This window comes from Oncorhynchus keta, chromosome 21, assembly GCF_023373465.1.
Source record: "Oncorhynchus keta strain PuntledgeMale-10-30-2019 chromosome 21, Oket_V2, whole genome shotgun sequence".
In the NCBI taxonomy this organism is placed as follows: domain Eukaryota; kingdom Metazoa; phylum Chordata; class Actinopteri; order Salmoniformes; family Salmonidae; genus Oncorhynchus; species Oncorhynchus keta.
The window spans coordinates 35531271-35559231 of NC_068441.1; the positions used below are offsets into that span (position 1 = coordinate 35531271).

Below are 27961 nucleotides of genomic sequence, written 5' to 3' on the forward strand. Positions count from 1 at the left end.
ATAAGGGCAAGGTGTCTGGTAACATGACCGAATATAAACAATGCAGCTATTCCCTCCGCAAGGCTATTAAACAAGCTAAGCGTCAGTACAGAGACAAAGTAGAATCTCAATTCAACGGTTCAGACACAAGAGGCATGTGGCAGGGTCTACAGTCAATCACGGACTACAAGAAGAAACCCAGCCCAGTCACGGACCAGGATGTCTTGCTCCCAGGCAGACTAAATAACTTTTTTGCCCGCTTTGAGGACAATACAGTGCCACTGACACGGCCTGCAACGAAAACATGCGGTCTCTCCTTCACTGCAGCCGAGGTGAGTAAGACATTTAAACGTGTTAACCCTCGCAAGGCTGCAGGCCCAGACGGCATCCCCAGCCGCGCCCTCAGAGCATGCGCAGACCAGCTGGCCGGTGTGTTTACGGACATATTCAATCAATCTCTATACCAGTCTGCTGTTCCCACATGCTTCAAGAGGGCCACCATTGTTCCTGTTCCCAAGAAAGCTAAGGTAACTGAGCTAAACGACTACCGCCCCGTAGCACTCACTTCCGTCATCATGAAGTGCTTTGAGAGACTAGTCAAGGACCATATCACCTCCACCCTACCTGACACCCTATACCCACTCCAATTTGCTTACCGCCCAAATAGGTCCACAGACGACGCAATCTCAACCACACTGCACACTGCCCTAACCCACCTGGACAAGAGGAATACCTATGTGAGAATGCTGTTCATCGACTACAGCTCGGCATTCAACACCATAGTACCCTCCAAGCTCGTCATCAAGCTCGAGACCCTGGGTCTCGACCCCGCCCTGTGCAACTGGGTACTGGACTTCCTGACGGGCCGCCCCCAGGTGGTGAGGGTAGGCAACAACATCTCCTCCCCGCTGATCCTCAACACGGGGGCCCCACAAGGGTGAGTTCTGAGCCCTCTCCTGTACTCCCTGTTCACCCACGACTGCGTGGCCACGCACACCTCCAACTCAATCATCAAGTTTGCGGACGACACAACAGTGGTAGGCTTGATTACCAACAACGACGAGACGGCCTACAGGGAGGAGGTGAGGGCCCTCGGAGTGTGGTGTCAGGAAAATAACCTCACACTCAACGTCAACAAAACTGAGGAGATGATTGTGGACTTCAGGAAACAGCAGAGGGAACACCCCCCTATCCACATCGATGGAACAGTAGTGGAGAGGGTAGCAAGTTTTAAGTTCCTCGGCATACACATCACAGACAAACTGAATTGGTCCACTCACACTGACAGCGTCGTGAAGAAGGCGCAGCAGCGCCAACCTCAGGAGGCTGAAGAAATTCGGCTTGTCACCAAAAGCACTCACAAACTTCTACAGATGCACAATCGAGAGCACCCTGGCTGGCTGTATCACCGCCTGGTACGGCAACGGCTCCGCCCTCAACCGTAAGGCTCTCCAGAGGGTAGTGAGGTCTGCACAACGCATCACCGGGGGCAAACTACCTGCCCTCCAGGACACCCACACCACCCGATGTTACAGGAAGGCCATAAAGATCATCAAGGACATCAACCACCCGAGCCACTGCCTGTTCACCCCGCTATCATTCAGAAGGCGAGGTCAGTACAGGTGCATCAAAGCTGGGACCGAGAGACTGAAAAACAGCTTCTATCTCAAGGCCATCAGACTGTTAAACAGTCACCACTAACATTGAGTGGCTGCTGCCAACACACTGTCATTGACACTGACCCAACTCCAGCCACTTTAATAATGGGAATTGATGGGAAATTATGTTAATATATCACTAGCCACTTTAAACAATGCTACCTTATATAATGTTACTTACCCTACATTATTCATCTCATATGCATACGTATATACTGTACTCTATATCATCGACTGCATCCTTATGTAATACATGTATCACAAGCCACTTTAACTATGCCACTTTGTCTACACACTCATCTCATATGTATATACTGTACTCGATACCATCTACTGTATGCTGCCCTGTACCATCACTCATTCATATATCCTTATGTACATATTCTTTATCCCCGTACACTGTGTATAAGACAGTAGTTTTGGAATTGTTAGTTAGATTACTTGTTGGTTATCACTGCATTGTCGGAACTAGAAGCACAAGCATTTCGCTACACTCGCATTAACATCTGCTAACCATGTGCACGTGACAAATACAATTTGATTTGAAATAACATTTGGTTTGATTGAAGATATAATCTTTAATTTAAACAATAACAAAGCGGACACCCCGCCTCTGTTTTGGTAGACAGCCGAGGGATGGTTCTGTTGAAAATGTAACCATTCTCACATTCATAGACAGAGCTATGGATGCAAGGACTGATGATATCAAAATTATAGTTTCAACAATGTTTTTCGGCTACAAACATTTGGGTAAAACAAGTTTATATTTTGGGTTATAATGGGGTACGACAGTTGAACTGAGGCATTCATGAATTATATTATTAAAGAATCAATTGATATATGTCATGCCTTAATAAATCCAAAAATGTATTTAGCAACTAACGATTCTAGCTTTAAATGGGTAATCCCGAGCTGATCCCTCCCTCTCTTTCTCTCCCCGGCGACGCTCGCACCAGACACTGCTGTATCCCTCTCGTTTTTTCCAGCCACGGAAATCGGTGAACCGCGCGTTTATCTGTACATTTACCGCGGATGTACGTGAACCCGGAAACAACTCACAATTTAGACTAAACAAAAAACCTCGCTAAGTGAATCTATTGGGTCTGCTGCTGTGCTTTCGGACCGAGCAGATCCTTCCTCTGTGCGATCATTTCCTCCTATTTGTAGAGGAAGGGTGTTAGTTTTCGAAGTGAAATCTCAGAAGTTGGTTTACTTTCGGAACTCGTAACGTGTTGCTCTAGTTTATCATGTACTTAATGTAGAGTTACTGATATCTAAAAGTGCCGCGATCAAGCCCATCACTGTGTAATGTCACAGTTGTCAAATTGGAGCCCAGATGGGGAACAAAACAAAACAAAACCGTAGGCTATAGCTCGCACTTCTACAGATCCATCCAGCACGCACATTTATGCCAAATAACGCATAGGGGCAAATCCATCTCTCACGGATGTCTCTTTCCATCTCAACGGCATAATATAGCCACTGATTTAGTTTTTTTGTTTTGTTTTTCTATGTCAAACTGTAGGCTAGGCTACTCACTGAAAGACCTTTTTCAAAACCCAGCTCTGACCGAAGCGGAAGAGGACAGTTTTTTTCTGTCTGAGATACGGGACACTGGATTTACCCGCTGGTGGAGACAGTGATTGTGTGTTAGTGAGGTGAGCTGAGCAAAGGAAATGAGCGCTCATTGAGACCTTCTCCTGCCGTCTGACTACCCTCAGCATCCGGGTAAGGACTGTGCCTCTCTACCACACAGGTGTGTGAATGAATGAGTGAATGAATGAATGCGTGTGTTTTGTATTGGCTTTATCAAGTCAAAAAATTGCCTGTTGTCTGCAGAGCTAGTCCTACTTGGGTGAGAACATAATCAAGTTTCAATAAACAGTCCTCCCAGTTTGATCATAAACACGGATGTTTTCTAGGTGGGAACAGCTGTTGATGAGCCGCATCCTTTTTTCATTTCCTCAACCCTAATTGCTGTGTTTAGACATGGAGTCTGTCCTTCACCAAAGACTGTTTTTCGCAACAGTTTCTCTCATGTTAGAAATACGTTACTGTGCATGTGAAGAAGCATTTAATGCGACCCTGTGTTTATCCAATAGTTTTAATTGTGGGACATGTCACTGACAGCAATGCGCATCTGTCATCAGGGTATCCCAAAGCCCAGTAGATGGCGATATTGAGTGGTTTCATCTTACCGTCCAAAGGGAATCCATGCAGCTGGCCCTACACTCATATCTCCTCTGAACCGGTTTATACATAAAACATTCTCAATTCAGGCTGCAAAACCATACATTTCCTCCTTAACTCGGACATTCAGCCAATTAGACCAGGGGTGAAAAAACAGTCTGCTGTAACCTGATTCACTGGACACAGTACACAAAATCCGGGACTAGCATTAGTCACTGTAGCATGGTGGTGGAAAATGGTGTTTAATAAAGTAAGCATATTTTTCCCTTTTTTCCCCACCCAGCGAATTAAGGAGAAAATGTCATCCTTTGCCGCCTGAATGGAGAATGTTTTATTAACGAACCATTCCAAGGGGGATACCAGTGTATAGCCAGCTGCATGGATTCCCTTTGGATGGTCAAATGAAACAACACTATATCGCTATCTCCCGGCCTTTGGGGTATAATCAGGGGCCATCTCGTGTGCGTTTGTGCAAACGTTTGCTTGTATATGTATGCGTCTGCATTACTGGCTATGCAGGTTTAGCTTAATCGAGTGGTTATTTTTCGTAGTTCAGATTCTACATTTCATGTGTAGTGAATGGCTGTGCTTGTTGACTGCAAAACATAATATAAGGTTTTAGCTTAAGCTTAGAAAGAGGAGAGACAACCTCTGTTAAGTAATAAGTGCTTTGAAAAGTCAACCCTTACATCATGTCAAGGGACGTAATCAGCTCTCTTCTCGTCTCCTCCTCTCCTCCCTTCGCACTCCTTTTTCTGGGTGTGTCCTCGTGCTGGTGCTTTTCTACAGAGAAGGGAGATCCCGCAATATCTGCTTGTGACGACATTTCATATTGTGTGACCTCTAAAGGAGGGCATCTGGCTGTTATTTCCCCCTGCTGTCATTTCCCCGCCAAGGGCAGGGCCACAGCTATTATTGCTGTATTATTGTCACCGGAACATTCAGGTGGATCTCCCTCGGGCACAGCAACACGCACAAGCTTTAAAGCTGGCTTTTAACCCCGTAGATAGACACAGTCCCCTTCACTCGAGACTAGGTGTGACTGCTGCAGTGAACTGAAAATATATAATCTTACCGTAGGCTTGATACAGAGGAGGCTGGTGGGAGGAAATATAGGAGGACATGCTCATTGTAATGGCTGGAATGGAATAAATGGAACGGTATCAAACCTATGGAAACCACATATTAGACTCTGTTCCAATAATTCCATACCAGCCATTACAATGAACCCATCCTCCTATAGCTTCCCCCACCAGCCTCCTCTGGTTATATATCACACCTTCATCCTTCCCCTGGCTAAGCAATGGGGAACAGCCTCACTGATATTTTTGTTGTTGTTGCATATTTAACTTATTGAGTACTATGTAAGCTGTATTTAATGCTGTAAAAACATGATATAGCAGTCTGTTACAGGTGTTATATAATCTGTAACTATACCATTACAGTGGGATAGCCTTATACTGTGCCATAATTGCAGTGTCTCATTCATCTCTTTAACTGAGAGAATATTAATTGTCATGTCTGTTAGCTTGATCAATATGACACAACCCGATCAATAAGAGTCAAGGACACGGCATACATGCATAGTGCTTTGTGTGCCTGCCTGTCTGTCTATGTTGATTTGCTGGGTATTCTCATCTTGGACAACTGTCAAAACACAGCCGCTAACCTCTTAAGCTTATTTCGGCCCTCTGCTAAATGGTCTCAACCTTTGTGGCAAAAAGTAAATGCGGGTTGCTGGTTCAAGATGCAATCAGGAATCCATCGTCAGCTTTTCAGTGTACATGTTTGTTTTTATTTATTTATATATATATATATGAAGGTGCAGCGTTCTAAAGCACTGCATGTCAGTGTAACAGGTGTCACTGTAGTCCCTGGTTCGAATCCAGGCTGTATCACATCCGTCCGTGATTGGGAGTCCCATAGGTTGGTGCACAATTGGCCCAGCTTCGCCTGGGTTTGGCCGGGGTAGGCCGTTATTGTAAATAAAAATTTGTTCTTAACTGAATTGCCTAGTTAAATAAAGGTTCAATTTAAATAAAAACAATATAGACATCTGTACAGTACCAGTCAAAGTTTGGATACATCTACTCATTCAGGGGTTTGTCTTTATTTCTACTATTTTCTACATTGTATAATAATATACAAAACTATGAAATAACACATATGGAATCATGTAGTAACCAAAAAAGTGTTAATCAAAATATATTTTAGATTCTTCAAAGTAGCCACGCTTTGCCTTGATGACACCGTGGCATTCTCTCAACCAGCTTCATGAGGAATGCTTTTCCAACAGTCTTGAAGGAGTTCCCACATATGTGGAGTACTTGTTTTGCTGGTTTTCCTTCACTCTGCAGTCCAACTCATCCCAAACAATTGGGTTGAGGTTGGGTGATTGTGGAGGCCAGGTCATCTGATGCAGCACTCCATCACGTTCCTTCTTTGTCAAATAGCCCTTACACAGCCTGGAGGTGTTTTGGGTCATTATCCTGTTAAAAAACAAATGATTGTCTCATTAAGAGCAAACCAGATGGGATGGCGTATCACTGAAGAATGCTGGTTAAGTGTGTCTTGAATTCTAAATAAATCACAGACAGTGTCACCAGCAAAGCACCACCACACCTCCTCCTCCATGCTTCACGGTGTGAACCACATCTGTTCACCTACTCCGCGTCTCACAAAGACACAGCGGTTTGATCCAAAAATCACAAATTTGGACTCATCAGACCAAAGGACAGATTTCCACCAGTCTAATGGCATTGCTAGTGTTTCTTGCCCCAAGCAAGTCTTCTTCTTATTGGTGTCCATTAGTAGTGGATTCTTTTCAGAAATTCGAACAATTCGACCATGAAGGCCTGATTCAAGCAGTCTCCTCTGAACAGTTGTGTCTGTTACTTGAACTCTGAAGCATTTATTTGGGCTGCAAACTGAGGTGGAGTTAATTTCCGATTTTCTGAGGCTGGTAACTCTAATGAACTTCTCCTCTGCAGCAGAGGTAACTCTGGGTCTTCCTTTCCTGTGGGGGTCCTCATGAGAGCCAGTCTCATCATAGCGCTTGATGGTTTTTCCAACTGCACTTGAAGAAACTTTCATAGTTCTTGAAATTTTCCAGATTGACTGACCTTCATGTTTTAAAATAATGATGGACCGTCATTGTTTTTTGCTTATTTGAGCTGTTCTTGCCATAATATGAACTTGGCCTTTTACCAAATATGGCTATCTTCTGTATACCAACCCTACCTTTACACAACACAACTGATTGGCTCAAACGCATTAAGAAATAAACAAATTACACAAATTATTTTAAAGAAGGCACACTTTTTAATTTAAAGACTACCTCATGAAGCTGGTTGAGAGAATACCAAGCGTGTGCAAAGCTGTCATCAAGGCAAAGGGTGGCGACTTTGAGGAATCTCAAATATAAAAGTTATTTAGATTTGTTTAACACTTTGTTTGTTACGACAGTATTCCATATGTGTTATTTCATAGTTTTGATATCTTCACTATTATTCTGCAATAACGAAAATAGTAAAAATGAAGAAAAACCTTTGAGTAGGTATGTCCAAACTTTTGACTGTGTGTGTGTGTACTATATATATATATGTGTGTAAGTCGGAAGTTTACATACACTTTGGTTTTAGTCATTAAAACAAGTTTTTCAACCACTCCACAAATATCTTGTTAACAAACTATAGTTAGTCAGTTATAGTTGGCAAGTCGGTTAGGACACCTACTATGTGCATGACATAAGTATTTTTTTCCAACAATTGTTTACAGACAGATTATTTCACTTATAATTCACTGTATCACAATTCCAGTGGGTCAGAAGTTTACATACACTAAGTTGACTGTGCCTTTAAACAGCTCGGAAAACTCCAGAAAATGATGTCATGGCTTTAGAAGGTCCTGATAGGCTAATTGACACCAATTGAGTCATTTGGAGGTGTACTTGTGGATGTATTTCAAGGCCTACCTTCAAACTCAGTGCCTCTTTGCTTGACATCATGGGAAAATCAAAATGAATCAGCCAAGACCTCAGAATTTATTTTTGTAGACCTCCACAAGTCTGGTTCATCCTTGGGAGCAATTTCCAAACGCCTGAAGGTACCTCGTTCATCTGTACAAACAATAGTATGCAAGTATAAACACCATGGGACCACACAGCCGTCATACCGCTCAGGAAGGAGATGCGTTCTGTCTCCTAGAGATGAACGTACTTTGGTGTGAAAAGTGCAAGTTAATCCCAGAGCAACAGCAAAGGACCTTGTGAAGATGCTGGAGGAAACAGGTACAAAAGTATCTATATCCACGATAAAACGAGTCCTATATCGACATAACCTGAAAGGCCGCTCAGCAAGGAAGAAGCCACTGCTCCAAAACTGGTATAAAAAAAGCCAGACTACGGTTTGCAACTGCACATGGTGACAAAGATCATACTTTTTGGAGAAATGTCCTCTGGTCTGATGAAACAAAAATAGAACTGTTTGGCAGTAATGACCATCGTTATGTTTGGAGGAAAAAGGGGGAGGCTTGCAAGCCAAAGAACACCATCCTAACCGTGAAGCACGGGGGTGGCAGCATCATGTTGTGGGGTGCTTTGCTGCAGGAGGGACTGGTGCACTTCACAAAATACATAGCATCATGAGGAAGGACAATTATGTGGATACATTGAAGCAACATCTCAAGACATCAGTCAGGAAGTTAAAGCTTGGTCGCAAATGCGTCTTCCAAGTGGACAATGACCCCAAGCATACTTCCAAAGTTGTGACAAAATGGCTTAAGGACAACAAAGTCAAGGTATTGGAGTGGCCATCACATAGAAATCTATAGAAAATTTGTGGGCAGAACTGAAAACGCATGTGCAAGCAGGGAGGCCTACAAACCTGTCACCGTTACACCAGCTCTGTTTGGAGGAATGGGCCAAAATGCACCCAACTTATTGTGGAAGGCTACCCGAAAACGTTTGACCCAAGTTAAACAATTTAAAGGCAATGCTATCAAATACTAATTGAGTGTATGTGAACTTCTGACCCACTGGGAATGTTAATAAATAAATGTTGAAATACATCATTCTCTCCTATTATTCTGACATTTCACATTCTTAAAATAAAGTGGTGATCCTAACTGACCTAAGACAGGGAATTTTTACTGTGATTAAATGTCAGGAATTGTGAAACATTTAAACTCAGTTTATTTGGTTAAGGTGTATGTAAACTTCCGACTTCAACTGTGTGTGTGTACACACACACAACCCTGTCATACTGAGCACTCGTAGTTAGGTGTTGTGTATTGTGATATTTGGTGTGTACTTTAATCTTATCAAATCAAACTTTTTGCCACATGCACCGAGTACAACAAGTGTAGATTTCACCGTGAAATGCTTACTTACAAGCCTTAACCAACAGTGCAGTTCATGAAGAAGAAAATATTTACCAAGTAGGCTAAAACAAAAAGTAATAATAAAAAGTAACACAATAAAGAGACTATATATAGGGGGCACCGGTACCGAGTCAGTGTGCGGGGGTACAGTCTAGTTGAGGTAATCTGTACATGTAGGTGGGGGCGAAGGGACTATAAACAAGGTAACAAGCAAACAGTGAATAGCAGCAGTGTACAAGGGGGGGGGGGGTTCAATGTAAATTGTCCGGTTGCGATTTATATGAACTGTTAAGCAGTCTAATGGCTTGGGGGTAGAGGCTGTTGAGGAGCCTTTTGGTCCTAGACTTGGCGCTCCGGTACCGCTTGCCGTGCGATTTAGATGCACTATTGTAAAGTGGCTGTTCCACTGGATGTTATAAGGCGAATGCACCAATTTGTAAGTCGCTCTGGATAAGAGCGTCTGCTAAATGACTTAAATGTAAATGTAAATGTAAAACAGTCTAACTTCGGTGACTGGAGTCTCTGACAATTTTATTGGCTTTCCTCTGACACAGCCTATTATATAGGTCCTGGGTGGCAGGAAGCTTGGTCCCAGTGATGTACTGGGCCATTTGCACTATCCTCTGTAGTGCCTTACGGTCAGATGCAGAGCAGTTGCCATACCAGGTGGGGATGCAACAGGTTACGATACTCTCGATGGTGCAGCTGTAGAACCTTTTGACTTTCTGGGGGCCCATTCATTCTTCTGAGGGGGGAAAAGGTGTTGTCGTGCCATCTTCACGATTGTCTTGGTATGTTTTGACCATGATAGTTCTTTGGTAATGTGGACACCAAGGAACTTAACTCTCAACCCGCTCCACTACAGCCCTGTCGATGTTAATGGGGGCCTGTTCGGCACGCCTTTTCCTGTAGTCCACGATCAGCTCCTTTGTCTTACTCACATTGAGGGAGAGGTTGTTGTCCTGGCACCACACTGCCAGTTCTCTGACCACCTCCCTATAGGCCGTCTCATCATTGTTGGTGATCAGGCCTACCACTGTTGTGTCGTCAGCAAACTTAATGATGGTGTTGGAGTCGTGTTTGTCCACACAGTCGTGGGTTAACCGGGAGTACAGAATGGGACTAAGTACACACCCCCGAGGGGCCCCAGTGTTAAGGATCAGCATGGCAGATGTGTTGTTGCCTACTCTTACCACCTGGGGCGGTCTGTCAGGAAGTCCAGGATCCAGTTGCAGAGGGAGGTGTTTAGTCCCAGAGTCCTTAGCTTAGTGATGAGCTTCGTGGGCACTATGGTGTTGAACACTGAGCTGTAGTCGATGAACAGCATTCTCATATAGGTGTTCATTTTCTCCAGGTGAGAAAGGGCGGTGTGGAGTGTGATTGAGATTGCGTCACCTGTGGATCTGTTTGGGCGGTATGCAAATTGGAATGGGTCTAGGATGTATTGTATAGTGTAGAGCTCGACGCAACTGAAAAAACATTTGTCGACCAGGAGTCTGTTCTTTCGACCAATTGTTCAACATTTTGAAATGTGTATTTTTCCCTATATGTGACGCGTTTCAGGAAACTAGGCGTATATTGTGGGTCACTACTTCACATGATAGCTGTTTGAATGCAAACTTTTATTTTTTATCAAAATGCGTTTTTCATGTGCTTTAAAAACAAACATCTTTGCCATCTGTAAATATGAATAACATTGTTAAATTACGAGCATAGTTGGTTTAGCCACAGAAAAAGGGAGGAACCTTCCCACTATCCATGATTGGCTGAGGTAATGAGTGGGCAGGACCAGCCGAGAGATGAGTTTGGACTGGTCTGCCTTATAGCATGCTTCTGTCTATTTGAGCTGGTCAATTTGTCTAGGTAATCCTGTCTAATGCAGCTTTTTTAAATGTATTTCTTAGTAAAACTGCACAAGTGTTGCTCTCCACTCTCTGGAGGTCTGTGTTTTGAAATCAATGGAATTCAAGTATGGTAGCTGAGGAGATGGAGAAAACATCTATCTCTAGATTGCATCTTCAAACTAAGGGCAACCATGGCATCTGACAGGATATGCATCCATCCATGATGTATACAGGTAAAATAGTCTAGCTAACTACATTTTCAGATATTACACATTTCAAATTTTGACAGAAAATGGTTTCATTTGAAGTTAATGTGTACTGTTAGCTAGCTAATGTTAGCTGTCTGGCTCATTAACTAACGTTATGTGTGTGTGATCTTATTATTCTTATCATAGAGCCATTTGCTTGGCTAATTATAGCGTAATGTTAGCTAGCTAATATTGAACCTGGTGGTTAGCTACCTGCAGATTCATGCAGGGTAGTAACGTCATTGGTTGGGATTATGGTTCATTGCTATATGCTTTTGAACCATAGCTAAACGAGCATTGGTGTAACAGTATTAGTATTAGTATTAGCCTAGCATAGTATTATGCCTCTCTTTCACTATGCAACATTTTCCACAAAAACCAGAAAATAATTCAAATAAAATCATTTACCTTTGAAGAACTTCAATGTTTTCAATGAGGAGACTCTGTTAGATAGCAAATGTTCAATTTTTACAAAAAATATTATTTGTGTCGGCTAATCGCTCCGTTTTGTTCATCACGTTTGGGTAAGGAAAAAAATAAATAAATAAGTCATTAAAACGCAAACTTTTTTCCAAATTAACTCCATAATATCGACAGAAACATGGCAAACCGATGTTTAGAATCAATCCTCAAGGTGTTTTTCACATATCTATCGACGATAAAATCCATCGTGGCAGTTTACTTTCTCTTCTGAAGAAATGGAACGCGCATGGACCTACAGATTACGCACACAGGACACCGGGCGGGACACCAGGTAAATGTAGTCTCTTATGGTCAATCTTCCAATGATATGCCTACAAACATGTCACAATGCTGCAGACACCTCGGGGAATAGACAGAAAGAGCAGGCTCATTCCTGGCGCATTCACAGCCATATAAGGAGACATTGGAACACAGCGCCTTCAGAATCTGGGGCATTTCCTGTAAGAAACTTCATCTTGGTTTCGCCTGTTGCATTAGTTCTGGGGCACTCACAGATAATATCTTTGCAGTTTTGGAAACGTCAGAGTTTTGTCTTTCCAAGGCTGTCAATTCCATGCATAGTCGAGCATCTTTTCGTGACAAAATATTGCGCTTAAAACGGGCACGTCTTTTTATCCAATAATGACACAGCGTCCCCATAGGTTGAAGAGGTTAACTAACAAAGGACTCCACTATGCAAGTATCCATTTCAATAGAATGTCACTGCAACAACTGTTGGTAGACATACTAGCTGGTAAATTCAATCTGGCTATTTACTCCAATTTCAGACCATTGGTAAAATAGTCTAGCTAGCTACATTTCCAATTTTGACAAAGTATTTTCATTTCAAGTTGAAGTGTTTTGTTAGCTAGCTGTCTCGCGAGCTAATGTTGTGTATGATCTTGGTTATAGCCTAATGTTAGCTAGCTAACATTGAACCTGTTTGGTTCGTTACCTGCAGATTTATGCAGGATAGTAATGTCATGAGTTGGGATTACAGTTAATTGTTAACCTAGCTAGCTAGCTACATGTCTTAACAATAGACTCTCGTCTGAGTGTGCCAGAGCGCATAGTAACTGCTGAATTTACGAACGCTCAACACCCGTTGAGTATGGCCAGTGTCTGTCCGTTCGTAAATTAAATCTGACAGCACAGTTGCTGTCACCAATGCTCTGGATAACATAACAGCCTAATCAGCTCTGCTAGGGCGAGTAATGTTCAGTGAGCTGTTCTCTCATTTGTGTCTTGAAGTAGCTAGCAAGTTAGCTTGGCTGACTGCTGCTGTTAGTACAGAATACCCGGATCAACTCTTAAAGAGATGGGTGGGGCTAAAGCTTAAGAGGGTCTGAACAATGCTGAATTGGTGTAGAAAAAAGAAGGGCTCTCCAGTAGTAGTACCAAAACATTCAAAGGCCATTTTCTAAATAAAGTGAGTTTACAAGTTTATCAACTTTCAAAGCATAATTACTTTCCCATTGTTGTTGTTCCTCAACTGTAGCGTATATGATTTAACATTTTGTATCTGAGTCTCTACTTTTATCCAATGTAAAAAAAAAAACACAATTTCAAATGTTGCTACATTAGACTGATTTTGAGCTGGTCGGTCACATTTAGACACATCCTATGTGTTTTAATCAATTCAACTATATGTAGGCTACTGAGCTTGTCTGGTGATTTAAGCACACTGTGATTTAAATAATTAAGACACGCATATGGCTCAAGATGGAGCCAGAGATCAAGATAGCCTAACCAGAAGAACCTGTTCCTGCTTCTGCTGGCCTTTGTAGATTATGCGGTTAAGCTCCTGAAGTCACCGGTAATTGACTACACCAGTGGTCGTCAACCTTTTCCATTTGGAGTGCCAATGTTTCTTACCATTTCTACAGATATGCGTGCCAGTTATGATTTTCATATGCACATTTTTGTGGAACAGTTTAATTTATAATGAGTCTTCGTATCTCGAAATCGTTATCATGTGGTTAATCAAAATTCTAAAAGGAGCTTCTATTGCCATTGCCAACTATGTAGAAATAGCCTACATAAAGCCAACAAATAAAAACATTGCAGCCTGCAGGTAGAAAATATCCTGATTTAAAAAAATATATATCATATATCACATTGGCTACGCATGACCTGGCTGCAAAGAACTTGAAACATTTAATCAATTATCAACTTGGTCTGGCCTGAAGCTCTTGCTAGCAAACTTATAAAATACTCTGCACCCTCAGTTTCCTGCTCCAGACAGACACGGCTGTAGGCTATTTGCAAAAGGGATAAGAAGTAATCAGGTAGGCCTATTTTATGACTACACCGGATCAGACCATTTTTGTCTTCCCCTTTCACACCGAGTGGTTATTAAAACAGAGCTGGAAAGATTTTCCAAATAGGCTACGTTGAGGAACTATTGTTTTTACATCCACTGCGAATGACAGACTTTTGTTTACTTGCTGTTTGAGGTAAAGAAAAAATTAGGTTGAGAAGCTCCACAGTGGTGTTGAGTTAAGACAATACTATCAGATCACCAAATGGGCTTATCTGTATTCCTACATTTGTATGCAAGGCCTACTTAGTAGCCTAGGCCTACTTCTATGCATAAATCAGGTGTGCGTCCTTACTCAACATTGACAGGAGCACGACAAACAAAATACAGTTAAATGGACAACTCCTAAATGGAAAGAAATAAACCAAAACTTGTTCCTCACAAATGTAGCCTATGTGGTGCGGTGGGCAAACAATGTGTCCACTCCGACAATGAGAGTGGTAAAAGACTGTAAAATAATGAGATATTGAATGCATTAACAGAAATTAACGTAACCAATCAAAAATTGTATATTAGGAATGTTTGAATGAACAGAAAATGTATTACTGATGTGCCATCCTCGTGGACTCCACAATGGATTAGACAACTGAGACAGGCATGAATCAGACAGATGACAAATCACATTGTATTTGTCACATGCGCCAAATAGAACCGGCCCTAAACCAACAATGCGGTCTTTAGAAAAATAACATTTAAGAAATGAATTGACACAATAAAATGACAATAACAAGCTATATACAGGGGTACCAATTTTTAGTTGACGTAATATGTCGGTATGGGTTGGTGACTATGCATAGATAATAAACAGCGAGTAGCCGCAGCAGATCTTTTTTTAACGTTTCCATTTTTTTATTTATTTTTTACAAATGCCGAGTAGCCGTTTTATTAGCTGGTCAGCAGTCTTATGGCTTGGGGGTAGAAGCTGTTAAGAAGCCTTTTGGACGTAGACTTGGCACTCCGGTACTGCTTGCCATGTGGTAGTAGAGTGAACAGTCTGACTTGGGTGGCTGGAGTCTTTGGCAATTTTTAGGGCCTACATCTGACACCGCCTGGTATAGAGGTCCTGGATGGTTTGGAGGCTTGGCCCCAGTGATTGATATATTGGGTCGTACCCTCTGTAGCGCCTTGAGGTCGGAGGCCGAGCAGTTGCTCTACCAGGCAGTAATGCAACCCGTCAGGATGCTCTCAATAGTGCAGCTGTAGAACCTTTTTGAGGATCTGAGGACCCATGACAAATCATTTCAGTCTCCGAGGGGGAATAGGCTTGATTGTTTGTTGGTGATGTGGACACCAAGGAACACAATTTGAGAGAAATAAGCTTTTTGTGCATATGGAACATTCCTGGGATTTTGTATGGGACACTTTACATGTTGCATTTTGTATTTTTGTTCAGTGTATTTGCAACTGCTCGACTAAAAAAAATCTTGGTCGACCAAACAACTGACCAGTTGACTAAATATGGTCGGCCCTAGTATTGCATTGTATAAGTTGTGTGTATTTGTGTAAGTTGGTGTGTATTGCAATGCAGATTGTGTGCGTAGCTTCAGTGGGTTCAGGGAGGTTATACCTGTGCATATCAAGCTGTGTTTACTCAGTTTAGCCTGCCAGCATCTGGTCTCTCTAATTAAGGTGTGTGTGTGTGTGTGTGTGTGTGTGTGTGTGTGTGTGAAGAAGATCCTCTTGGGCAAGGGAATGACAGCCTACACACTGTATCCAGACATTCCTTCTGAAAAGTTGTGTTGCAGTCATCGTTCCATATACAGATCCTTCGGAAAGTATTCAGACCCCTTGACTTTTTCTACATGTTACGTTTCAGCCTTATTCTAAAATGGATTAAATTGTTTTTTCCCCCCACAATGTACCCACAATACCTCATAATGACAAAGCAAAAACAGGTTTTTAGAAATGTTAGGAAATGTATTAAAAATCAACTTAAATAATACATTTACATAGGTGTTCAGACCCTATACGGAGTACTTTGTTGAAGCATCTTTGGCAGCGATTACAGCCTCCAGTGTTCTTGGGTATGACGCTACACCTTTATTTGAGGAGTTTTTCCCATTCTTTGTAGATCCGCTCAAGCTCTGTCAGGATGGAAGGGGAGCGTCGCTGCACAGATATTTTCAGGTCTCTCAAAAGATGTTTGATCGGGTTCAAGTCCAGGCTCTGGATGGGCCACTCAAGGACATTCAGAGACTTGTCCCGAAGCCACTCCTGCGTTGCCTTGGCTGTGTGCTTAGGGTCGTTGTCCTGTTGGAAGGTGAACCTTCTTCCTCAGTCTGAGGTCCTGAGTGCTCTTGAGCAGGTTTTCATGAAGGATCTCTGTAATTTGCTCTGGTCTTCTTTCCCTCGAGCCTGACTAGTCTCCCAGTCCCTGCTGCTGAAAAACATCCCTACAGCATGATGTTGCCACTACCATGCTTCACTTGAGGGATGGTGCCAGGTTTCCTCCAGATGTGATACTTGGCATCTGGAGGACAGTGGCTTCTGTCTGGCCACTCTACCTTAAAAGCCTGATTGGTGGAGTGCTGCAGAGATGGTTGTCCTTCTAGAAGGTTCTCCCATCTCCACAGAGGAACTCTGGAGCTCTGTCAGTGACCATCGGGTTATTGGTCATCTCCCAGACAAAGGCCATTTTCCCCCGGTTGCTCAGTTTGGTGGGGCGGACAGCTCTAGGAAGAGTATTGGTGGTTCCAAACTTCTTCCATTAAAGTATAATGTAGGCCACTGTGTTCTTGGGGACTTTCAGTGGTGCAGAAATGTTTTGGTGCCCTTCCCCAGATCTGTGTCTCGACACACTCCTGTCTCGGAGCTCTACGGACAATTCCTTGGACCTCATGGCTTGGTGTTTGCTCTGACATGCACTGTCAACTGTGGGACCTTAAATAGACAGGTGTGCCTTTCCAAATCATGTCCAATCAATTGAATTTACCACAGGTGGACATCAATCAAGTTGTAGAAACATCTCAAGGATGATCAATGGAAACAGGATGCACCAGAGCTCAATTTCGAGTCTCATAGCAAAGGGTCCGAGTACTTATGCAAAGTATTTTTTTGTTTGTTTTTGTTATACATTTTGTAAAAATGTCTAACCCTGTTCTCGCTTTATCATTATCAGGTATTGTGTGTAGATTGATGACGTAAAAAAAATATTTAATGCATTTTACGTTAAGGCTGTAACATAACAAAATGTAGAAAAAGTCAAGAGGTCTGAATTCTTTCCGAATGCACTGTACGTCACTACAATATGAATTAATATGCTAGTATCCACTATGCTGTATCTAATTGTAAATACACTACATGACTAAAAGTATGTGGACAGCCTCAAACACATTAGTGAGGTTGGGGGCTGATGTTGGGCGATTAGGCCTGGCTCGCAGTCAACGGTCCAATTTATCCCAAAGTGTTCGATGGAGTTGAGGTCAGGGCTGTCTTCCACGCGATCTCATCAAAGCATTTCTTTATGTACTTCGCTTTGTGCACGGGGGCATTGTCGTGCTGAAACATGAAAGGGCCTTCCCCACAAAAATCTGACCATACCTTCTCTGCTATGCAATCTGGTTTCAGAGCTGGTCATGGGTGCACCTCAGCCACGCTCAAGGTCCTAAACGATATCTTAACCGCCATCGATAAAAAACATTACTGTGCAGCCGTATTCATTGATCTGGCCAAGGCTTTCGACTCTGTCAATCACCACATCCACATCGGCAGACTCGACAGCCTTGGTTTCTCAAATGACTGCCTCGCCTGGTTCACCAACTACTTCTCTGATGGAGTTCAGTGTGTCAAATCAGAGGGTCTGCTGTCCGGACCTCTGGCAGTCTCTATGGGGGTGCCACAGGGTTCAATTCTTGGACCGACTCTCTTCTCTGTATACATCAATGAGGTCGCTCTTGCTGCTGGTGAGTCTCTGATCCACCTCTACGCAGAGGTGGATCAGAGAAACTGAAACTGGAAACACTTATCTCCCTCACTAGCTTTAAGCACCAACTGTCAGAGCAGCTAAACAGATTACTGCACCTGTACATAGCCCACCTATAATTTAGCCCAAACAACTACCTCTTTCCCAACTGTATTTAATTAATTAATTTATTTTGATCCTTTGCACCCCATTATTTTTATTTCTACTTTGCACATTCTTCCATTGCAAAACTACCATTCCAGTGTTTTACTTGCTATATTGTATTTACTTTGCCACCATGGCCTTTTTTGCCTTTACCTCCCTTCTCACCTCATTTGCTCACATTGTATATAGACTTGTTTATACTGTATTATTGACTGTGCTTTTACACCTGCATTGTTTGCTGTTTGGGGTTTTAGGCTGGGTTTCTGTACAGCACTTTGAGATATCAGCTGATGTACGAAGGGCTATATAAATAAATTTGATTTGATTTGATTTGTATGTTTGTTTTACTCCATGTGTAACTCTGTGTCGTATCTGTCAAACTGCTTTGCTTTATCTTGGCCAGGTCGCAATTGTAAATGAGAACTTGTTCTCAACTTGCCTACCTGGTTAAATAAAGGTGAAATAAAAAAAAATAAACTGTTTCCACAAAGTTGGAAGCACAGAATCATCTAGAATGTCATTTTATGCTGTAGCATTAATATTTCCCTTCACTGGAACTAAGGGTCCTAGCACGAACCATGGAAAAACAGCCCCAGACCGTTATTCCTCCACCAAACTTTACAGTTGGCACTTTTCATTCGGGCAGGTAGCATTTTCCTGGCATCCGCCAAACCCAGATTCGTCTGTCGGGCTGTCAGATTGTGAAGCGTGATTCATCACTGCAGGGAATGGAGGCGAGCTTTACACTACACCAGCTGACGCTTGGAAATGAGCATGGTGTGATCTTAGGCTTGTGCGGCTGCTCAGCCATGGAAACCCATTTCATGAAGTTCCCGACAAACAGTTCTTGTCCTGACATTTCTTCCAGAGGCAGTTTGGAACTCTGTAGTGATAGTTGCAGCCAAGGACAGACAATTTTTACGTTTTATGCGCTTCAGCACTCGGTGGTCCCGTTGTGTTGGCTATTACTTCGCAGCTGAGCCATTGTTGCTAGTAGACGTTTCCACGTCACAATACAAGTACTTACAGTTGACCGGGGCATGTTTGTCTATGGAGACTGCATGGCCGTGTGCTCAATTTTATGCACCTGTCATCAACGGATGTGGCTGAAATGACCAAATCCACTAATTTCAAGGGGTATGTATGTATGTATGTATGTATGTATGTATGTATGTATGTATGTATGTATGTATGTATGTATGTATGTATGTATGTATGCGAGGCGGGAGGCGCGGGAGGCCGGGAGGCGGCGCGGGAGGCCGGGAGGCGGCGGGAGGCCGGGAGGCGGCGGGAGGCGGCAGGCCGGGGGCGGCGGGCGCCCGGGAGCGCGGAACGGGGGCGCGGCGCGGGCGCCGGCAGAGGGCGGGGAAGCGTGCAGTGGTGGCGGGAGGCAGTGTATGTTACGTTGTGTGTTATGTCCATTTTTATAGTTTGTATGTATGTAACGTGCGGCGGGAGGCGGCCGGTTCCGGTTGGAGCGAGCGGTCGCATTCGCACTTCGTGCGAGCGGAGAGGCAGGGAGCGTCTGCAGGTTGTATAACTTTTTCATTACATTTCATTATAGTACAACGGTTGATTTGTCTAATCTTAGCAATTCTTCTTAGCTAGCTACATAGCCGTCCTTGTATCAGAGATAATTGCATAATTATCGAGCGGGCGAGCGGAGAGGCAGGGAGCGTGCGGGAGGCAGCGAGTGAGAGGCGGAGCGAGAGGCACAGCGAGCTTTGAAGGTTTTCCCTTGAAGTATTACTTCCTGATATTTTAACCTCACTGGGCTGAGGTCTCTCTCTCTCCCTCTTCTGTGTGTGTTTGTTAATAAAACATTTTTTTTAACCTTTATTTAACTAGGCAAGTCAGTGCTTTTATAGCCAGCTTTTGTGTGTGTGTGTGTGTGTAGTTAGTTAGTTAGTGTTTTTATAGCCAGTCTGTGTGTGTAGATCGTGTTACTACCAGACTTCCAAACACACACGTCAGATGTAACTGCCGGGGCCAGGAGGGAACTCTCTGGCTCACTGCCTCCCTCCACATCTCCCTCCATCCCCCTGTTCTCTAAATCTCCATCCATCCCCCTGTTCTCTACATCTCCATCCATCCCCCTGTTCTCTACATCTCCATCCATCCCCCTGTTCTCTACATCTCCATCCATCCCCCTGTTCTCTACATCTCCATCCATCCCCCTGTTCTCTACATCTCCATCCATCCCCCTGTTCTCTACATCTCCATCCATCCCCCTGTTCTCTACATCTCCATCCATCCCCCTGTTCTCTACATCTCCATCCATCCCCCTGTTCTCTACATCTCCATCCAACCCCCTGTTCTCTACATCTCCATCCATTCCCCTGTTCTCTACATCTCCCTTCATCGCCCTGTTCTCTACCTTTCTACTGCCTCTCTCTCTACTCTCTACCCTGTCCTTCCTACCATCCCCCTTCCTTGTCTTTCCCTGTCTATCTCTCCCTTCTTCCCTCATTCCTCCTTTCTCCCTCTGGGATTGTGAAGTTGGGGAGTTATGTGTGTCCTCCACATTTTATAGAAACCAAATGGATTTTGTCTTGGCTACTTTGTAGCAAGACATTAAGGTTTCACACAATTCAGTATATGTTTAGAAAATGCATACTGCCTCCAGCTCACATTGCAAACTGGTGTGTGAAGTGTTGAAGCCTGCCTGCCGTTGTCTAAGCACTTGCCTGGCAAATGGGAAACTCGCTTGAAATACCAGTTGAGAAATAAAATTGTTGCTCAATGATCGGGCTTATAAAAGCATGTTTCACTCTAGCAGCAAGAGAAGCCGTGGTCTGACAGAATTTCCACTAAAACTAGGTTCTATATCTGTATGGTTTGTGAGTGTGATAGGCTAAATAAAAATCATAAGGACAAAGGAAAATATGTAAATGAACCTATAGACCGATAAGCATGACCGGTCAAATATACAGCGCATTCGGAAAGTATTAAGCCCCCTTCACTTTTTCCACATTTTGTTACGTTACAGCCCTATTCAAAACTAGATTAAATAATAGTTTTTCCTCATCAATCTACACACAATACCCCATAATGATAAAGCGAAAACAGTTTTTTAGAAATTTTTGAAAATGTATTCAAAATAAAAACAGATACCTTATTTATATAAGTTATTTATATAAGTATTCAGACTCTTTGCAATGAGACTCAAAATTGAGCTCAGGGGCATCTTGTTTCCTTCGATCATCATTGAGATGTTTTTACAACTTGTTGTAAATTCAATTGATTGGACATGATTTGGAAAGGCACACACCTGTCTGTATAAGGTCCCACAGTTGACAGTACATGTCAGAGCAAAAACCAAGCCATAAGGTCGAAGTAATTGTCCTTAGCGCCGAGAGAGGATTATGTCGAGGCACAGATCTGGGGTAGGGTACGAAAAAATATCTGCTGCATTGAAGGTCACCAAGAACACAGTGGACTCCATCATTCTTAAATGGAAGAAGTTTGGAACCAGAAAGACTCTTCCTAGAGCTGGCTGCCCGGCCAAACTGAACAATCGGTGGAGAAGGGCTTGGTCAGTGAGGTGACCAAGAACCTGAGTTTCTCTGTGGAGATGGGAGAACCTTCCAGACGGAAGCCACTCCTCGGGAAAAGGTACATGACAGCCCGCTTGGAGTTTGCCAAAAGGCACCTAATGGATGCACAGACCATGAGAAACAAGATTCTCTAGTGTGATGAAACCAAGGTTGAACTCTTTGAACTGAATGCCAAGCGTCACATCTGGAGGAAACCTGGCACCATCCCTACAGTGAAGCATCATGCTGTGATGTTTTTCAGCGACAGGGATGGGGAGACTAGTCAAGATTTGAGGGAAAGATGAATGGAGAAAAGTACAGAGATCCTTGACGAAAATCTGTTCAGACTAGGGCGAGGGTTCATCTTCCAACATTACAATGACCTTAAGCACACAGCCAAGACAATGCAGGAGTGGCTTCAGGACAAGTCTCTGAATGTCCGTGAGTGGCCCAGCCAGGGCCCGGACTTTAACTCGATCAAACATTTCTGGAGATACCTGAAAAGTAAATGTGGAGTAACACTCCCCAACTAACCTGACAGAGCTTGAGAGGATCTGCAGAGAAGAATGGGAGAAATACCCAAATACAGGTGTGCCAAGCTTGTAGCATCATACCCAAGAAGACTCGGCTGTAATCGCTGCCAAGGGTTCTTCAACAAATTACAGAGTGAAGAGTCTGAATACTTATGTAAATGTGATATTTGCGTTTTATTTATTTTTTACAAAAATGTCTAAACCTTTTTTCACTTTGTCATTATGGGGTATTGTGTGTAGATTGATGAGGAACATTGTAGAATAAGGCTGTAATGTAACAAAATGTGGAAAAAGTGAAGTGGTCTGAACTTTCTGAATTCATTGTATTTACATCGCCTGGTGTTTTTGTCAATGAATAGCCTAAAAAGCGTTATTTTGTAAAGGGGATTTTTGAATTCTCCCGGACATTGGTTTGGGGCAAATTTTATTTAGCAGCTTTTCATATATTTTTACCGGCTAACGGAAACACTCTCTCACACTCTCTCTCTCTCACACGCGCACTCACTCGCTCGCACGCACGCACGCACGCACGCACGCACGCACACACACACACACACACACACACACACACACACACACACCGAACTTGGCCCAGTTACATACAAGCATGCAGACGAGGCGGCTGATGAGCCTGTCCGCAGGAGGACCTGAAGTCAAAGGGCTTCCCAGTGGAGTATACAGCCAGAAGAAAGGCGACATCACCAGTGGCAAGACTCGAGCAGGCTCTCCCATGGATCGTTGTCGACAAGCAGAGTCATGGAGAAAGAGGGAACCACCTCGGCGAGAGGTCGTTCACATCCGAGAGAGACTCAGGCATTTCCAACGGGAAGATGGAAGACACTGAATCGGATTTAACAGAATTAATAGTTACCGCGAGCTGTTAAGATGTTGGGTTGTTACAGGTAACATTGCAATAGGTAAAATATCCTCCTTATTTCCCCCCAGTGCAGAACAAGGGTGCGTAGCCAAAAGTATGTGTTCTTTACGAACACACTAAGTAGCGTCACGTTAATAACATATATATTAGCTAAGGATTAAGGACACATTGACAACGGGGCGACAGAAGGGCATATCAAGGGGAGGATTCATGATATCCAAGCATGACCGATATAGTTTTCACTTGTAATTAACTGATGTGTATAAGCAACGAAATAGACGCCCTTATTATTTTCAGTTCCAACTGGTCTTGTTTGTGACGACGTCACGCATTTTCATATCTGAGCGAGGGGCCCCTCCTGCGGACAGACTCATCCCCTCAGAGGCAAGAGACAGTCCTCTGGCATGGCATTTTGGTTTACTTTATTATCGTTCTTGATCTTTTGTTCATTTTTAGGTTCATGATAAGCAGGCAGATGTGGTGCACAGGGTTTTTATTTATTTATATTGATGCGTCATCGGGAATTTAAGGTCATAAGTCTCAATGTAAACGGACTGGGGGAGTGCCATCAAGAGAAGTAAGGTCATCAGTCTCAATGTAAACGGACTGGGGGAGTGCCATCAAGAGAAGTAAGGTCATCAGTCTCAATGTAAAAACGGACATCAAGAGAAGTAAGGGTCTCAATGTAAATGACATCAAGAGAAGTAAGGTCATCAGTCTCAATGTAAACGGACTGGGGAGTGACATCAAGAGAAGTAAGGTCATCAGTCTCAATGTAAACGGACTGGGGGAGTGCCATCAAGAGAAGTAAGCTCATCAGTCTCAATGTAAACGGACTGGGGGAGTGCCATCAAGAGAAGTAAGGTCATCAGTCTCAATGTAAACGGACTGGGGGAGTGCCATCAAGAGAAGTAAGGTCATCAGTCTCAATGTAAACGGACTGGGGGAGTGCCATCAAGAGAAGTAAGGTCATCAGTCTCAATGTAAACGGACCGGGGAGTGACATCAAGAGAAGTAAGGTCATCAGTCTCAATGTAAACGGACTGGGGAGTGACATCAAGAGAAGTAAGTTCATCAGTCTCAATGTAAACGGACTGGGGAGTGACATCGAGAGAAGTAAGGTCATAAGTCTCAATGTAAATGGACTGGGGAGTGACATCGAGAGAAGTAAGGTCATAAGTCTCAATGTAAACGGACTGGGGAGTGACATCAAGAGAAGTAAGGTCATAAGTCTCAATGTAAATGGACTGGGGAGTGACATCAAGAGAAGTAAGGTCATAAGTCTCAATGTAAATGGACTGGGGAGTGCCATCAAGAGAAGTAAGGTCATAAATCTCAATGTGAACGGACTGGGGAGTGACATCAAGAGAAGTAAGATCATAGCAAAGATGAAACGGGAGAGAGGTGACATACTATTCTGACAGGAAACTCACTTATCCACACCTGAACACGAGAAACTCAAGAAAATGGGATATAGGAACACTTTTTTTTCTTCTTACAAAATGGGTTGAAGGGGAGTTGCAATCTTGATCCCAAATTAAGTTAATTTTGAGTTTTCTGTCCGAAAAAGAAGACGAGGGTAGATTTAAAATTAATCCAATTATTCACTAACACATACAACTTGGGGATTAACAAAAAAACGGTCAAATTTTTACTTCGGAATTCAATACTCAAAGAAACATTCTACAAACTATAAAAAGAAATGGGAGGAGGAACTTAATATTAAAATAACTGATGAAACATGATTGAACATATTTGAGACTCAACAAAGCTCCACCAACTCAAGGTCATGGAGAGAGTTCTGTTGGAAGAATGTTATACGTTTCTTCATAACACCTAAACTGAAATCATAACAGACTGGCTCTCTACACCCTTGTTGGAGAGAATGCGGTCTATTGAGGGTGGACCACTCTCATATATTTTGGACCCGCAATCGAAGCTTACTGGCGAAAAATAAGATCTAACATTGGGAAAATAATGGGATTTGATATAGAACAAACATTCATTTCTTTGTACTTGGGTGAAATACCTGATAACTTACACAACAGAGAAAAGTACCTCTTTTAGGTCCTACTGGCAGCCAGTAAAAAGGCTGTCACTAGGAAATGGCTACAAAAAGACCCTCCCACAGTGACACAATGGATAGACATTGTAAAATAAATACACCACATGGCGCGTTTGACCTTTGCTTTAAGAACACAAGAGGAGAGAGGTCAGGAATACTGGGAAAAATGGGTTTCGTACTTGAAAAAGGTCTAATTCAAAGATGCCAATGTAACTAATATGAAGGTATGATGCGCACTGTAACTGCCAGATCTTTTTTTTGTTATTTTATTTTACTTTATTTGTACTTTCTTTGTGTTCCTACAATAAAAACAAAGTATATATATATATATATTTTTTTTTAATAATGTTTACAAATTAATTTCAAAATGTAAAGCTTCAATGGCTTGAGCCAGTAAGTATTCAACCACTTTGTTATGGCAAGCCCAAATAAGTTCAGGAGTAAAAATGTATTAACCTTTCTAGCGGAACCCTCGACAACATTCCGCTGAAAAGGCAGCGAGCGAAATTCAAAAATATTTTTTTTGAAATATGTAACTTTCACACATTAAGACTAATACAGCAAATGAAAGATAAACATCTTGTTAATCTACCCAACGTGTTTGATTTAAAAAATGCTTTACAGCTAAAGCACAACATATGATTATGTTTATGCCAAGTCGAAAAAACACAGCCATTTTTACAGCCAAAGATAGGAGTCACAAAAAGCAGAAATATAGATCAAATAAATCACTAGACTTTGATGATCTTCATCAGATGACAATCATAGGACATCATGTTACACAATACATGTATGTTTTGTTCGATAATGTGCATATTTATATAAAGAAATCTCGGTTTACATTGGCGCCTTACGTGCAGTAATGTTTTGATTCCAAAACATCCGGTGATTTTGCAGAAATACTCATAATAAACATTGATGAAAGATACGGCGCTCAGAACCCAAAACAGCCAGAAGAATATCCGCCATTTTGGAATCAACAAAGTTAGAAACAACACCATAAATATTCACTTACCTTTGATGATCTTCATCAGAAGGCACTCCCAGGAATCCCAGTTCAACAATGAATGACTGATTTGTTCCATAAAGTTCCATCGTTTATGTCCAAATAGCCACTTGTTGTTAGCGTGTTCAGCCCATTAATCCATCTTCATGAGGCGCAGGCACTTCATCCAGACAAAAACTCAAAAAGTTCCGTTACAGTCCTTTTAGAAACATGTCAATCAATTTATGGAATCAATCTTTAGGAGGTTTTTAACATCAATAATGTTCCAACCGGAGAATTCCTTTGTCTTCAGAAAAGCACTGGAACGAGAAGTAACTCTGTCGGGAGTGCGCGTCATGAGACCCAGGCTCTCTACCAGACCACTAACTCAAAAAGGTCTCATGAGCCCCTCCTATACAGTAGAATCCTCAAACCAGTTTCTAAAGACGGTTGACATCTAGTGGAAGCCATAAGAAGTGCAACCTCTTCCATATCTAAATGTGTATTCGGTAAGCCAATAATCTCCATTTGGGTATTGGTTAGACAATAATTAGAAAATTAGGGTGCAGAAATGTTATGCTCTTAGTGTAACCTTTATTTAACTAGGCAAGTCAGTTCAGAACAAATTCTTATTTACAATGACGGCTTACTCCATCCTCGTGCCCTGCTGGGATTATTTAGCTAAATAGCCCATTACAGTACTGCCGACCGTCACGTTGTACTTCATTATTTTCCGTTCCAGCAAGTACCAGTCAAAAGTTTGGACACACCTACACATTCCAGGATTTTTCTATATTGTACTATTTTCTACATTATCGAAAAATAGTGAAGACATCACAACTATGAAATAACACATATGGAATCAGTTTAGAACAAATTCTTATTTACAAGGACAGCCTACTCCTTCCTTCCCAACAGGTATTTGAACCCCAGTCTCCCGCGTGCCCCGCATTCTGTAGTACAGACATGGCCTGCTTTCCCTTATGTAAGGAATTAGGCACTTTCCCATATTTACTACAGTATGTATTGTAGACTGCACAGTAGCCTAATAATCAAATAAACACATTTCGTTAATAAAACAATTATAAAAAAATACTCTTTCAAAATGCAGATGTGGATTTAGTTATGGGACCATAACAAATTACTATGGGAATAAATATCACTGATTTACAGAAATATATTGGAACAAAGTTATGTAATGAAGGCAAACAATTTAGAAATCCTCCAATCCTGGAACCAAGACTGTCACGTTGTACAGTGCCATATTTTCCATTCCATCCAAACATAAGCCCTGAGGGTTTTGTTTTTCATGGAATAGAAACACCATAATATTATTCAAATTAATTAAGCAAGTACCAGTCAAATGTTTGGACACCTACTCATTCCAGGATTTTCTATATTTTTACTATTTTCTACATTGTAGAATAACTATGAAATAACACCAGTCTCCCGTGTGCCCTGCATTCTGTAGTACAGATATGGCCTGCTCTCCCTTATGTAAGGAATTAGGCACTTTCCCATGTTTACTACAGTATGTATTGTCGCCTAATAAACAAAGAAACACATTTCGTTAATAAAATAATGATAACAAATACTCTTTCAAAATGCAGAGGTTGATTTAGTTATCGATCCGTAACTAATTACTATGGGAATAAATATAATTGATTTACAGAAATATTGGAACAAAGTTGTCTAATGAAGGCAAACAATTTAGAATCCTCCAATCCTGTTGCCTACTCCCGTCCATCACGTTATTCATCACCATATTTTCCATTCCATCCTAACGGAAACCCTGAGGGTTTCGTTTTAGAAACACCAT

General features: G+C 42.3%; 1 protein-coding gene across 6 annotated transcripts in view; it reads left to right on the forward strand.

Annotated features, from left to right (window-relative positions):
* Positions 1–2566: 2566 nt before the first annotated feature.
* The window catches only part of LOC118400501 (plasma membrane calcium-transporting ATPase 1-like), a 239659-nt gene continuing 214264 nt past the window's right edge, over positions 2567–27961 (forward strand). For 3 of the 6 annotated variants that reach the window (XM_052473770.1, XM_052473765.1, XM_052473768.1), the window contains exon 1: positions 2568–3365. The gene's annotated coding sequence lies outside the window, so the exon portion shown is untranslated. Of the gene's footprint in view, positions 3394–27961 lie in introns of all 6 variants that reach the window. The other 3 variants (XM_052473769.1, XM_052473771.1, XM_052473766.1) reach the window with 2 other exon arrangements.